The sequence below is a fragment of the Apodemus sylvaticus genome, chromosome 12 (assembly GCF_947179515.1).
Source record: "Apodemus sylvaticus chromosome 12, mApoSyl1.1, whole genome shotgun sequence".
NCBI classification, from domain to species: domain Eukaryota; kingdom Metazoa; phylum Chordata; class Mammalia; order Rodentia; family Muridae; genus Apodemus; species Apodemus sylvaticus.
The window spans coordinates 99,291,014-99,306,597 of NC_067483.1; the positions used below are offsets into that span (position 1 = coordinate 99,291,014).

Below are 15,584 nucleotides of genomic sequence, written 5' to 3' on the forward strand. Positions count from 1 at the left end.
TTCCAATAGTTCTCAACGTCCTCAAGTATTTCCTAAAGTGTGGTCAATCTCAGCACTAAGAAGCTCTGTGGGTGCTATGCCCGCAGAGATAGTATCTGAAAAGGATACAGTATTTATATAAGATCCTAGCCAAAACCACATAACCAAAAATCTAACCACAAGACATCAGCCAAACCTGCACTAGGAATGGTCTATAAAAGAACTAGCTTGTATTCATTTAGAAAAAATGCCTATGTCATAAAAGGAACAAAGATAGGCTAATGCACAGTTCCAGAATTTAAAAAAATAAAATAAAAGATGTTACTCTAAAGATAATGTGTGTTCCTGGACTGGATCTCAAATTGGGGAAGAAAGGTGCTACAAAAGGAATTATTGAATCAACCAAAGACTATGTATTATGCATGAGATAAAAGTACTGTATTAATGTTAAATTTCCTGAATAACGTAACAGTGCTTATTTAGAGACATTATTGTTATTCTTAGGAAACACTGAAGTTTTTTTTGTTTGTTTGTTTTTTTGTTTTTGTTTTTTCCGAGACAGGGTTTCCTTGTGCAGCCCTGGCTGTCCCTGGAACTCACTCTGTAGACCAGGCTGGCCTTGAACTCAGAAATCCACCTGCCTCTGCCTCCCAAGCTGGTGTGCCACCACCGCCCAGCTAACAATGAAGTTTTTAAGGTAGAGATATAATGTGCAACATATTCTCAAATTGTATTAAAAACATGTTGAGACAGAAAAAGGGATTGATGCTGATTTATTGCCCTACTTTTTTACTCCTTTTGCATTTTTCTAGAAATGTAAAACTATATAAAGAATTAAAAGCTGGATTTTAGGTGCCAGGGATCACCTGCATCAGAGCGCCAGAGAGCTGTATTTGCTAGTGACAGACTCATAGGACCTGTCACTCACTATTGACTATAAGATTTTATGGGAGAACCTGGGGGAAGGTCATTCAGTGCTGGAGTGCTTGTCTACCGTGCACAAGGCCCTGGGATCAAAACACAAAATAACAAAAACCTGGAGAAGAGTCTGGGAACTTTAATTAAAATCATATTCCTAGAAACTATTTTGTTTGAAAACTAGTCGGCATGGATTTCAACCTAAGCTTCCATTTAATTTTAGTGGCTAATATATTTTCTGAATCAAGTAGTTACTTTGCAGTCTACTGTGACTAGTTAAAATGTATCTTATAGTCAATGATATTAATTTATTCAATTCTCATGATAATTTCTATAATTATGTACTTCTTACAGATGAGGCAATAGGACACAGAAAGATGATAGAAACATCCAGTTCATAGTTAATAAAGGATAGAAAGAGGACAAAAATCCAAGGCAGTCTGACTCCAGGGCCAAACTCTTTGCTCTAGACCTCGCTAGGAAACTGTATGTTGATATGACTGGCTTTGGTTATTATAAACTGCTATGCTGCTTAGTTTATAAAATCCATCTTGAACTACATATTAAGGAAGGAGGAGTTGGGCAGAGTGGTGGCTTGAATAGGTGATGGAGGTAAGGCCCTATGTACTTGCTTTGAATGCTTGGCCAGGGGGAGTGGCATTCTTAGGAGGTGTGGCTTTGTTGGAGTAGGTGGAGGAAGTGTGCCACTAGGAGTTGGGCTTCGAGGTCTCAAATGCGCAAGTCAGGTCTAATGTGACATTCACTTCCTGCTGCCTTCCAATCTGGATATAGAACTCTAAGCTCCTTCTCCAGTGTCATTCTGCCTACCCGTTGCCATGATTCCACCCATGATGATAATGAACTAAGCCTCTGCAACGGTAAGCCAGCTCCAGTTAAATACTTTTCTTTATAAGAGTTGCAGTGGTCATGGTGTCTCTTCACAGCAATAAATCCTGAAGACAAGCAGCTAATCAATATACATTGTGATAAGACATGGGGTCCCCCTGCGAATGCCTGTCTGGTGATAGAGCCTTGGCTCTGTGATGAAGGTAAAGCCACCACCTGTTTTCAATCCTGAGCTCTACTGTGATGTTTGTTTGTTTTTACATTTATTTTGATTCTGTGTATGAGTAATTGTCTTACATGTACGTGTGCACATCATGTATGTACCTGGTACCTGTCGAAGCCAAAAGAAGGCACTGGGTCTCCTGCAATTAGAGTGTATCACGTGCTTTTAACTGCAGAGCCATCTTTATAACCCCTCAATTATGATTTTTCCCATCACAGACCTCTTGATCCTTTTCAGCCTACAGGACAAGCTGGGTGACATCTATGTGCACCTTCACCTGAGCCTCAGGGTGGGGCTAAAACTGAGCACCAGGGGGCCTTCTCTCAGAGGAGGAATCTCGTAAGTGTTTCAAACGAGAAAAAGAACTGACCTTGATAAAAACAAGCAGATTATTTAAGGCATTTCCCCAAGGCACAACTTAGCCATCCTGCTGGAAACGTTACTCCGGAGACTCTGCAGAGACAGCCTGTCCACACTAGACAGCTGAAGCAGCCACTCACTAGACCCTCACTAGTAACCCTGTGAAGTAAGCTGGGCAGGCATTAGTCTCTATTAGACACCTCTACTGCAATTTTATTTCTTTGTTTGCTTGTCTATTTTCATATTTATTTTCATTTTATGTTTACGGAGTGTTTGTCTGGCATGGATGTTTGTACACCAAGTGCATGCTTGGTGCCTTGCAGAAGCCAAAAGAGGGCTGTGGATCCCATGGACCTGGAGGTACAGACTGTTGTGAGGGGGACGGAGCTGGGCTGATTGCTTTCAGCTTCCTCCCAAGTGAAGCGTGTCAACACTGACGTTAGGACTGTTGCTCCGTGTTTACAGGGAGTGCTGAGTGCACCTCTGAAGTAAAAAGTAAAAATATGTTTTCAGTTACATCCAGCTGAAAAGTAATGTAAATATTATTGGTGACTTGAGAGACCACATTCAGCGTGCCAACCTCCTGCCTAAACTTTCTCTATGCTTTGCCAGGTATCAAACCCTGTGCAGTAAACAAATGTTCTAGACATATATCTTCCTCAGCCCTGGGACTCAGGTGACTCAGGCTCCTAATGAGAAGAGTGGACAGCTTTCAGCCAGATACCACACTATTTTGGAAGCTCCACCCCTGGTGCAGCTCTGCACACACCCGACACACCAGTGCGGCTGCCGTTGTTCTTAAGAACCTTCAGGTACATGAGACATGATTTGATATCATGAATAGTTTGAGAGAGATTTTTAGAACTTATAGCTAAGCTCAGCAGAATTGGAACATATAAGATTAATATTTTAAAAATCAATTATAAATACAATGGGAAAACAAATATATTAACAATAGCATAAAAATAAAATACCTAGAAATAAACTGAATAAAAGACATACAGAAGTTTTACTCTGAAAACATAAATACTACTAAAACCATTAAGATGGCAATGTTCCCAGGGCATTTACAGACAGTTTTTTTTCCAAAAACTGGATAATCTGATTGTAAAATCTATATGGAAATTCAATGCACCAAGATTGTTTGATAAAACAATCGAGGGGCTGGAGAGATGGCTCAGTGGGTAAGAACACCGACTGCTCTTCCAAAGGTCATGAGTTCAAATCCCAGCAACCACATGGTGGCTCACAACCACCCGAAAAGAGATCTGAGGCCCTCTTCCGGTGTCTGAAAACAGCTACAGTGTACTTACATATAATAAATAAATAAATCTTTAAAAAAAAAAAAAAAAAAAAACAATCGAGAAAAAAATAAAATTGGAAGACTCATATGTAATTTTAAACATACTGTAAAGTAACAGTGATCGAAGCAGCACAGAACCGGCTGGCGCAGGAAGAACAGAGCAGTCGAGTGGATTGAGTTCAGTGCCCCCCACAGTGCTCATCAATTGGTTTTGATCAGCTTGTTAAGACCATCCAACGAAAGAAGAATATTTGTTAGCCAAATGTAGGGACACACTCCTTTAAACCCTGCGCTTGGCGGGCAGGGCAGGCAGATCCCAGTGAGTTCCTAGCCAGCCTGGTTTACATAGTGAGTTCTAGGGTAGCCAGAGCTACACAGTGAGACCATGCCTTGAAAATAAACAAAAAAAAAATTTGTTTTTAAAGGAAAGGAAAAAAATATTTGGTTAATAAATGATACTGGGCAGCTGGATAACTATATACAAATTAATACAGATGTAGCAAGGGAAGCCCGGGGGCTGGGGAGGTTTAGGGTAGGGGGTGAAGGTGAAATGCTGAGAGGAGCCAAGACTCCAGAACAGGTACTTGCAATATGGAGAGAGTTTGGTGGCCAACATCTGTTTTTTCTGAGTTTCTTTGGGACCTATGTTAGACCTGTGAAAAACCATTTCCATGACTCTGATTAAAGCAAGCTGTATTTAGAAATGCAAAGGGACTGGCCAGAGGACTAGCCTCCCCTAAGTCAGGGTTTCAGAGAGCAGCCCCTCACTGGCTTTTGAGGTCTCTTTTATGGGGAAGGGTTAGAGTTAATAGAAAACCGCTCTCGAGATAATTGGCACTTAGCAATTGGACAGAAGAGTGGGGAACTCAGGGCTCAAGGCTGCCTATGGGGCATGAATGCATCATGTGGAAGGTGAGTCACCCCTGGTGTTCAGGAGTTTAGCAAGGCAAAGGGATGGGTATACATCATGGGGTTACAAGTTCAGCAGAGGCTGAAAGACCTGGTTTGAAGGATACATTAGGCTTAGGAAACAGATACTTGCAAGGTGTGGAAGCTTCCTAACAGTGTATAACAATGTAGCTCCTCTTTTGTTTCACACCTAACAATAAATCTTTGCAGTTTTCGAGTAGACAATGATTTTTTAGATGTGGCAACAAAAGCATAAGCAAGAACAACAAAAAAGGTCAGTAGGATATAAAAAAAGGTTTTGTGATATACAATCAAAAATAGAAAATGGGAAAATACTTGCCATATGTAACTGATAAAGGGGTTGCTTTTAGAATATATAAAATATTATAATTCAACTATAAAAAGAACTTAAAGACAGAAAAAAGTTTGATGGTTATTTCTCCAAAGAAAATACCCAAATTGTTAGTGGGCACATGAAAAGATACTCATCATGAGCCACAAGAGAAATGTAAATCAAAATGAGCGGCTACCATTTCACAGCCACTAGGAAGGTGTCTTAGCCACTTTTGCATTGCTGTGACAAAATATCTAACACAAACAACTTGAAAGGAGTAAAAATTCCTTTCCAGTCATGGTTTTAGAGACTCCCTCCAGCATGGTCGGGAAGCACAGTGGAGTAACTCACCTTGCAGCAAACAGAAAGGGGACACAAAAGGGTCCCTAGTGAGAAACAGCCCAAGGACACATCCCCAAGTGACCTACTTCCTGCAGCTAAGCCCTACCTCCTACTTTAACCACCTCCCCAAAATGCCACCTTATTCTGAAACTGTCCAGGGGTTAAGTCATTGGTCAGCTCAGTGCCTTTGTGATGTAACTTGTCTCTGGAAATGCCAACTGCAATGAGGCAGGCTGCACCAATCCCGTAGGTTTGTTTTAATCCAATCAAGCTGACAATTAAAAGTAACTATTCCAGATGGCTGTGATGCAAGAGAAGGAATGTAAGAGGTAGAGAACCTAAGCCACCATGCTTTGCTGGGGGGGGGGGGGTTAAGGGGGGGCGGCTGTCAAAGAGTGTAGCATGCTGTCTTAGAAAGTCATTTCAAAAGGTTAAACAGAGTTACTACCTGTCCCACATTTTCATGCCTGGGTATACATTTAAAAGTATTGAAGACAGGCTCATGAAAAACTAATTCATTAATGTCAACAGCAGTGTTTTCATAACACCTACAAAGTAGAACCAGCCCGACCATCTATCAGTTGATGAACTGACTGACACATGTGGTACACCCAGACAATAGAACTGTTAGCAATACAATCAGGTGATGTTCCAATGCTGTTTACAATGCAAATAAACCTTGAACTAATACAAAGTGTAAGAAGCCAAACTCAAAAGGTTGTAAATTCTACCATTCAATTTATTTGACATGTCTAGAATAGATTAATCTTTAGAGACAGAAAATAATAGCTTTCCTAAAGTTAAAGAATTTGAGGAAAGATAGTGAGTGATTACTAATGGTCTTGTTGGGTTGATAATAATATTTTTATGGTGACAGTTGTATAACTGCGAATATACTAAAAAGCATGCTTAAATGAAGGAATCATGTGCTATGTGAATCACATTTCAAAAAGACTGAAATTTATACTGTGCATACTTCTATGTACATATGGTTCTTTATAATTACAATATATTTAATAATATCATGATCTATATTTATTGATACAGCTGCATGATGTGTACAAACACACACATCTTTCAGGACTGGTTCTTTTCCTCCTTTGATCTCAGTTGATCAATAGCTATTTCTTATTACTTAGAAATTTTATAGGGTATGTATTTTTTTCTCCTCTCCTTCTTCATGGAGACAGGGTCTTGCTCGTATCACTTGCTAGCCTGGAACTTCCTATGTAGCTCAGGCTAGCCTTTCACTCCATCCCCACATCATAGAACTAGATCATGTGCTATCTACTGAGTTTTATATAGCAACACAAACTGTTTTATGTATCTGAAGAACCATGAGCTGTAACTTGTCTAGTTGCTGAGAAGCATATAAAGATGGATACAGAGAGGTTCTATCTGGGGGGCAGGAGGACTGGGCTTTAAAGAACAGACACCGATCACCCTGTGCATTAGAACATCATTTGAGTAGCAAATACACATTCTACATCTAATCTATAGAACACCATAGCTGTGGCTGACTAGGACTGCCCTGACTGCCCAGCACTGAGAGTGTCACAACGCATACCACTTGTCTAGGAAAAAAAAAACAGACTCGGAACAGGAAGCAGTTTCTACCCACCACACATCCCTTTATTGTGGTTGAAACTCTTCCTCCAGCATTCCAGCGGAGGCTGAAATTTCTTGTGCTCCAGACAGAGACTAATTCGCAGTGGATAAGAGTAGAGTGAGAAAATAGAGGTGTGTTCCGAGCATTCAAGTAAGCAGTAAACTGGGTGGGGGGGGGGGGGGCAGAAGAAGGCAGGCCAAGTCAAAGGACAATGGCCGGTCTTCCTCCAGCTTCTGTTCCTTTAAGTTTGTTCTACAATTTCTCTTCCTGTGGTCTACCTTTGGGCAGTCTACAGTGGTCTCCTGGAGTAGGCACTGGCTTTCTTAGAAAATGTTCTAACTAGCTGGGCAGTAGTGCATGTCTTTAATACCAGCATTCAATAGGCAGAGGCAGGTAGATCTTAGTTCGAGGCTGTCCAGCCAGGGCTACACAAAGAAACCCTGTCTCAAAAACACAGAAAAGAAGGAGGAGGAAAAGGAGGGAAAAGAAAGAAAATGTTCTTACACACAATTCAGTCTGTGACAATTGGATGCAAGAACATGTACAAATGTGTAATTGCCCATAAAGTTAGGAAGTTTACTAGGGCAAAGGGCAACCATACTTTGCTGGCATTTCTTAGGTTGGGGCTTCATAGGAGCTGGCCAGAGCCTGCCCAACCTGGTTTGTTATTTTTCCTAGAGCCCTGCCCGTCTCTTATCTGGTCAGCATGGTTATCTTCACGTCCATCTAGACACCTTTTCATTTGTCTTCTTCCGCATTCCTGCACTCTTAATCCAGATACACGTTTTAACCATAGCAACCTCCGTCACTGTAACATTTCCAAGCCAAATCATCATAAGTTGAGGGTATCAAGAAGACTTGACTTGAGACACATGGAGTGAAAAGTTGGTCAGCACGCTCGCTCGCTCGAGGGAAAAGGATTCCCAGGGCCTCCCCGTGCTAGTTGAGCCTGGAGCCCTTACACCGAGGCCTCTGCATCACACTAGAACTTTCTCAACCTGGTCCAAGAGCTTCGGGTTGGTATGATAACTCTGCTGATAAGGTACAAAGTAAGGAGCAAGAGGGAACAAAGAACCACAGAGTGGCAATAGAGGTGAGAGAAGTACAGAGGAAAGGGCAGGCGGAAGGAAAGTGAACAAGACTCAAGGGAGTGAGAGCAGGACGGAAGCTGTGGTGAGAGGCTGGTAACAGAGCAGACCTCATGATCAAAGCAGTTACAGCCTCAACCAGCTCCAAGATGACTTCCGCCTTGCAGCTTCTAGACGTTGAGGCAGCACGTACTTTGCTAATCATTTGTCTATTTGTTTTTACCAAATCAGTTGTTCCTAGGAAGGGAAACAGGATTTAGTGCTACCTTTAAAAAGTGGAGAAGCACCGGGCGGGCGGTGGTGGCGCACGTCTGTAATCCTAGCACTCTAGGAGGCAGAGGCAGGCGGATCTCTGAGTTCGAGGCCAGCCTGGTCTACAGAGTGAGTTCCAGGACAGCCAGGGCTACACAGAGAAACCCTGTCTCGAAAAAAACCAAATCCCAAAAACAACAACAACAAAAATTATTTAAAAAAAAAAGTGGAGAAACTGGGTATAGTGGCACACATCTGTAATTCCACAACTGGGGAGGGAGAGGCAGGAGGACTTTGTGTGGGACGCCTGTCTGCATAGTGGGAACCTGTGGAACCTAACAGAGCAGGCAGAGAGCACAGGCTCTAACAGCCTCCATCCCGTTTTTTTGTGTGTTTGACTCCCAGTTACTTGAACTTATCCTAGTTAAGTCCAGGCCTTTCTGTATTTCAATGACATTGCTTTAGTATTTTATAGTGAAATCAATGAATTCAGGTCAAAATACTAAATGCTACAGGGTGCAATTGAGCTCTCCTACAATAAAATACTAACATTATTATTATTATTATTATTATTATTATTATTATTATTATGGTTTTTTAAGAAAGGGTTTCTCTGTGTAGCCCTGATTGTCTGGGAACTATCTCTATAGACCATACTGGCCTTGAGCTCAGGGATTCACCTGCCTCTGCCTCCTGAGTATTGGGATTGTAGGCATATGTCATCGACCTGGCTTTAGACTAAGTATTATTTTACAAAGATATCACACATACTTTAATTTTTTTCAGTATATGTATTCTGTGCTTTGCTGAGTTCCATAAGGACAACTTCTGTTAAGTATGCCATATTTTTACCATATTTGCATCCCAGGCCTGCCCTTTCTCCCCCGGCCTCTTCCCTTCCTCCTCATACTTATTGCTAATCTGCTTGTGATTTATTGTCTAAACAAAATAAAAGCACTGAAAGTTCTTGAAAGCTTATTAGAGACTTTAAGTTAAATATAAGCAGAGAAAAACAAATCACACAAAGGGACAGGCTGGCCTCACACTCAGAGGTCTGCCTGCCCCCACCTCCCACATGCTGGACCCCCGTGCTGGACCTGAAGGTGTGGCCGCCATCCCTGGACCACCTTTTGATTCTATAATATCATTTTTACTCTTGTTTGCTTTGCTCATAACTCTAACCTCCTACTTCTAAAGCCACACATTAGTTTTAAGGTGTATAAAAGAACACGCAGCAACTGAGAAGTTTTGTGTACTGCTGTTAGACTTACTAAAGAAATGGACTGTCTTACAAAGGATGTTAAAATGATAACAAATAACATGACAATCCTAAGTAAGCAATAATTTCCTTAGCTATCTTTAGCCCGTGAGTTTCTGAAGCATGACAGAAACAAGCAATTAGTTTGAAGCACAGTTCTTATGCCGATAAAACTGAGGTAAGTAACTCAGAAACCATTGAAGCACTTTCTAGAGGGAGGAGCAGCCCTTAGAATGGATCCAGGAAAGTTGAAAGACTTTCCTGGCCTCATGCCCAGTGAATCTGCTTGGGTTAGGTGTTGGGTCAGGCTATAAAGACTGCTTTCCTTCTGGAACACTCTGATCTGAGGTGGTCTAAGTGGCCCTTGCCCGAGGCAACAGTTAGACAGACATAACTATTTCATTATGACTCTTAAGCCTGGGTGCTAGGCTAGTTTATGATTTGCCCAGGATCTACCACTGTGTTTGACGATGAGTGTAACACAGAGTGCCCTGTGTGGTGAATGCAGACTTCAATCTCATGCTCCAGTCTGGGATGTGGTTCTCCTCACCTCTCACCATGTTCTGCCTGATTTTACTTCCTACATTTCTATCAAGTCCATCTTCTTTTTAACCCCACTATCTCCACGCCAGCTTGAGCTATGGCATTCTCTCTCATGGCTAGATGTTCCTGAAAAACATAACTGCTCTTGAGTCATAAATTGCACCACTGCCTTTATGCCTTCAAGCTATTAGTTTTCTTCACAGCTATAAGGGAGGGGATGACAGGAACAGGAAGAGGGGACATCAGCTTGATGGGACAGACCTGCAGATGTGGCTACAAGCACAGTTAAAATCTCAGCACTCTGAAAATTGAGCCTGCGGGTTCATTTGCTTGAGGCTAGCACTGGTTCCACAACAAGATGTTCACTGCCCTAGGATTCTGCTCAAAGCCTACCCAAAGTTCCCTGTCATGCTTAGAATATAGCCTTCCTACTGCCCTCCTGGCCCCCAGGGCATGTACACCTCCAGGCTGTTTTTGTTCTCACAACTCTAGTCTATCCTAGTGGAGAAAATGTACATTCTATCTACTTTTACTTACTTAGCTTCCTCCTCTGTAAGCTGGCTTAATTCTACCTCTTTATGTTAGGTCCCTGATATAGCTTCTCTGGACATACTGTGCTTTCCCTTCAGGTCATTTACTCCATTTGCCATTATGTAATTACTCATCAATAGTTTGACATCTAAACTCAGCATCTTTGTTAGGATTTCTTTCTTTCTTTCTTTCTTTCTCTTTCTTTCTTTCTTTCTTCTCTTTTCTTTCTTTTTTTAAAGATTTATTTATCTTATGAATGTGAATACATTCTTGCTGTCTTCAGACACCACAGAGGAGGGCTTTAGATATCATTATAGATGGTTGTGAGTCGCCATGTGATTGCTGGGAATTGAACTCAGGACCTCTGGAAGACCAGTCAGTGCTCTTAACCACTAAGCAATCTCTCCAGCCCCATTGTTAGGATTTCTATTTCTGTGATAAGACACCATCACCAAAAGCAACTTGGGAAGGAAAGGGTTTATTTATTTACTTATTTTTTAAATTTTTTTTATTCGATATAATTTATTTACATTTCAAATGATTTCCCCTGGTTTATCATCCGTTGTCCAGGGAAGTCAGAGTAGGAATTGCAGACAGGAACCTGGAATGCAGGGTGTTGTTTACTGGTTTGCTCAGCCTGTAAACCAGTTATATAGGTTTCTTTCTTATAGCATCCAGGAACAGTTCAGGGGTGAAACTACCCACAGTCAGCTGGGCCAGCCTATGACATTCATCAGTCAAGACAATGCACCGCAGCCAATGTAATGGGGACATTTTCTCAATGAAGTTTCTTCCTCATAAATGGCTCTAACTTGTCAAACTGACATAAAACTAGCTAGCACAAGGCCATGAACTCTACATGACTTTTTTGTGTGGCGCCACTTAGCAATACCTCCATCTCAGTGTAAGCTCACTGTAAGAACCACACCTGCTTTTAGCATTGAGGATTAAGTTCTAGAATGTGCCCGGCATCCAAGAGGCTGAATAAACACCCATGCTGGTTCTCCTTCAAGTGCCATAAGCCAGGTGGGAGTTTTGAAGCCTTTCCTGCTTTTAGTCTATTCACTTTCCAAACCATGAGAGTCACCACTGCCATATCAGTCTTTCAGATGTGAACGCCTTCCCAGAACGCCGCTGGCACAGTCTTCTAAACTAGGCTGCTGATCTGTCCCTCTGCATAATCAGAACAAACACTCTCTATTTACTTGAGTGGAGACAAGGGTTAGCAAGATTAATAATCCACAGGGTACTGAGCCCAGATAAATCAGCTTATAATGAGAAGCAGTTTGTTTTACTTTGCAGTTCTGAGAATTTCTGCCCATGGTCTTGTTAACTGTGGTAAAATCATGACAGAAGCTAAAGGTGGGGAAAGCAATTCACTGAGCTACCAGGATAGGATACTTTAGAGAGGAACAGGAAGGTCCTGGGATCTATTATCTCCTTTAAGGGCACACACCTGTACCCCAAAGGCCTCCTCCAAGACTGCATCACTTGCCTGTCATGTTACAGAGTAGGGTACATTATCTCACGGGCTTTTGGGCAGTGGTTCTCAACCTTTCTAATGCCTTGACCCTTTAATACTAAAAGCATTGTATTTCACCAATCATGCCCTCCCTGCCCTACTGATCCCCATAATGGCTGCCTAGAAGAGACACTTATCAGTCACCTGACGTTCTCACCTATCACTTATCTACTTCCCTAACTACACCCACAGCAGCCAGTCACACGCCAAAAAAGGGAAATTGTAGTTGCTTTCTCACAGCCCCCTTGCTTCCCTACTTCTACCCCAACATGGAAATGGTTCCTGCACTGTAGAGCCCCTCTGCAGGCCTTCTGACAGAACCCTGTGAGGTCATGAGGAGCTTGTCCCTGTCTTCCCTTTTCCCGAGCTCACAGTCCCCACTTCATTAACAGGAAGGGAAGGAGTGCACGCCTCTACCCTTCAGATCCACTGCAGGGTCATAGCCCATCTTCCGCTTATGGCTCACAAGAGGGGACACTGTCACATGATCACATCTCACTGCCAAAGGGGCTGGGAAATACAGTCTGTGTTTTGGTCAGCTACGAGCCCAAAGATGATTTCTATTTAGTATTTATTTATTTTATTTACTTAATCTATTATTATCATTGCCATTAATTACCATTAATATATTAATTAATGTAATCAACATATTTATTATTGTATAATTTTATATAAAATATAAATTGTATTTATAAATTGTATGTATTTTAATCTTATAATAAAATGTTATATATTTTATATTAAACATTTGTTTATATCATATTTTTATATATAATATAAATGTAAGTATATGTAATATAAGTATATATAATTTATATAAGCATAATATTTATATATTATATATAAATATAAAATTTACATAACATAAAATTAACTAATACAATTAATAATGATGATGATAATAATAATTTTGAGACAGGGTTTCATAGCTCAAGAGTCTTTTCGTCTTACAAGAAAAAAAGGAAGAATGGATGTTGATGAAAATAATCAGCATTTACTAACTCCACATCAAGCCTCTATTACTATAACTGGACTTTTCTTCCTTTTGTAGAAACCTGGCTTTAAAAACTCTCTACATTTTGACTTTGCCCGGGTCACATTAACCCACACTGGGGCTTTTTATTGATCTATCTTTCTGACAAATCGAGCCCATTTTTCCTTTCTTCTTGTTCCTGACCAGGTGAGCCCTTCTCCTTCACAGGGGCTTCTCTGACTGTTCCAGTTAACTTCTCCTTCGTTGAAATCCAGCTGTAGGCCAGATGTAATGGAACACACCTTTAATCCAGATAGCCATGAGGTATAGGACCATTTCACTAGTCCTCTATGTCAGGTTTCTTTCCCCCTAGAATGGGAAAGCAAAGTCTAGATACCTAGCAAACACCTACTAAGTACTTACTGGTTAATATGTAAAGCAGGCCTACCTATTCTAGCACTTGTCTAGACCTCTGCTTTATTCAGGAGACTCTGTTAACACAAAGCTTACACAGTGGGACTTCTATACTCCTCCTATGAAAATAGATTCATTTAACGAATGTTTATTGAGTGGTTGTTACAAGCCCCGTGAAAGAGCACCCCTTCCCCAGATCAGCTCTACACAGCTTACACTTGCTTTCAGTTTGTGAACTAACAACTTTAAGCACTTTGGGATCACATGGGAATCCCCCCCCCCCCCACACACACACACCAACGGACAAAGGCTTGTTTTATTTTAATGACTGATCCATGTGAGGCCACAGCCAGGCCACTGTACAGACACGAGGGAAGCTTTATTTCTTAGTCTCTTCCTCCTTGACAAAGTCTTAATGATCTCTTTCTTCTGTGCTTCCTTGGTCTGAGACCTGCGAGCCTCAGCCTGGTCAGCCAGCAGCCTCTTGCGGGCCTTGTCTGCCTTCAGCCTGTGGATGTGCTCCATGAGAATCGCTTGTTTTTGAATACACTCCCTTTGACCGTCAGGTACAGGCTGTGATACATATGGCGGTCAATCTTCTTAGATTCCCGGTATCTCCTGAGAAGCCATGCAGGATCCTCATTCTTCTTATCCAGGTCACCTCCTCAGACATCCAAACGTTGGCAGTACCCTTCCTCTTCCCTATGACCAGATACCTGCCCTTCTGTTGGGCCAAGGTGTTTTGCCCGGGAATGGACAGTCACAGGCTTCCAGATGATCAGCCCATCTTTGGTCAGCTTCCTGATCTGCTGACAGGAGTTGGCATTGGCGATTTCATTGGTCTCATTGGGGTCCAACCAGACCTTCTTTTTCCCAGAGCGGAGGACACTAGAGGCAAGCCTCTTCTGTAGCCTGAGCATACTCATGGCTGCAGACACAGCAGCGAAAGGAAAGAGCTTCTGGAATCTTCTTCTTCTTCTTCTTCTTTTTTTTTTTTTTTTTTTTTTTTTTTTTTGGATTTTGTTTTTTCGAGACAGGGTTTCTCTCTATAGCCCTGGCTGTCCTGGAACTCACTCTGTAGACCAGGCTGGCCTTGAACTCAGAAATCTGCCGCCCGGCATGGAATCTTCTTAAATGGAAAGTCCTGGCCCAGATTTGCAGTACAGTCTGAAGTTCTGCATTTCTAAAGTAACTCCCCTGGTGACTCCATGATAGAAGACAAAAATAGCAAAGCTCTGGAAATGCCACACTGCCCACCTCCAGTCACAGGAAGCTAAGTCCCCTGAGCTTGCTCTAGGCCCTAGGAATCAAAGCCTCTGGAATGGGGTCCCAGAATCAGGGCTTAAAAAGTCTCCCCAGGCCAGGCAGTGGTGGCACATGCCTTTAATCCCAGCACTTGGGAGGCAGGGGCAGGCGGATTTCTGAGTTCAAAGCCAGCCTGGTCTACAGAGTGAGTTCCAGGACAACCAGGGCTACACAGAGAAACCCTGTCTTGAAAAACAAAACAAAACAAAACAAAACAAAAGTCTCCCCAGATATCTACATAAATACAAAATCCTAAACGAACTGCAGGCGATCCTTGTGGCATGGCATGTCTAAGAACTAGAGTGGGGGTAGTCAACTTTTGGAAGAAATTTCTAAGACAGAGAAGCTAAAGCTACGAACACTTGATGCAAGAACCTTACTAGAATGATTCAACTAGAATGGTTCTAAGATTTTAAAATCCCAGAAAGGCTTAGTGGTTAAGAGCACCTACTGCTCATTTGGTTCTCAGCATCCACACTAGGGGACTCAGAGTACCTAGTATGGTGGTGTATTCTAACACCCTGCAAGCAGAGGCAAGTGAATCTCTAAGTTTGAGGCCAGCCTGGTCTAGTGAGGTAGTTTCTTAAAGGATAAGTCGGTAAATCTTTAAAAACCCCATACTTAAACCCACTCTTTTAACATCTTTTTTGTACACAGAGCTTTAATTCTAAGAACTTAAAATTAGAGTTGACCCAGCCCCAGCCCCAGGCTAATTGGTGGTTTCTCAGGTTGTTGGGCTGCCAGTGGCTGATTTAAAATAATTTAGATCTCTACTTTAGTGAGGACTTTGAAGAGAAAGTTTGTGTTTGTTTGTTTTGTTTCTTTTTTTAATGAATCAATCTCTTTTTAAAAAAGGTTTATTTATTATTATATGT

General features: G+C 41.7%; 1 protein-coding gene and 1 pseudogene across 1 annotated transcript in view; one reads left to right on the forward strand and one right to left on the reverse strand.

Moving 5' to 3' along the window:
• Positions 1 to 15,584, forward strand: part of Nek2 (NIMA related kinase 2) — a 712,524-nt gene that overhangs the window by 563,586 nt on the left and 133,354 nt on the right. The gene's annotated exons all lie outside the window — the stretch shown is intronic.
• On the reverse strand, positions 13,834 to 14,356 carry LOC127697554 (60S ribosomal protein L19-like; annotated as a pseudogene).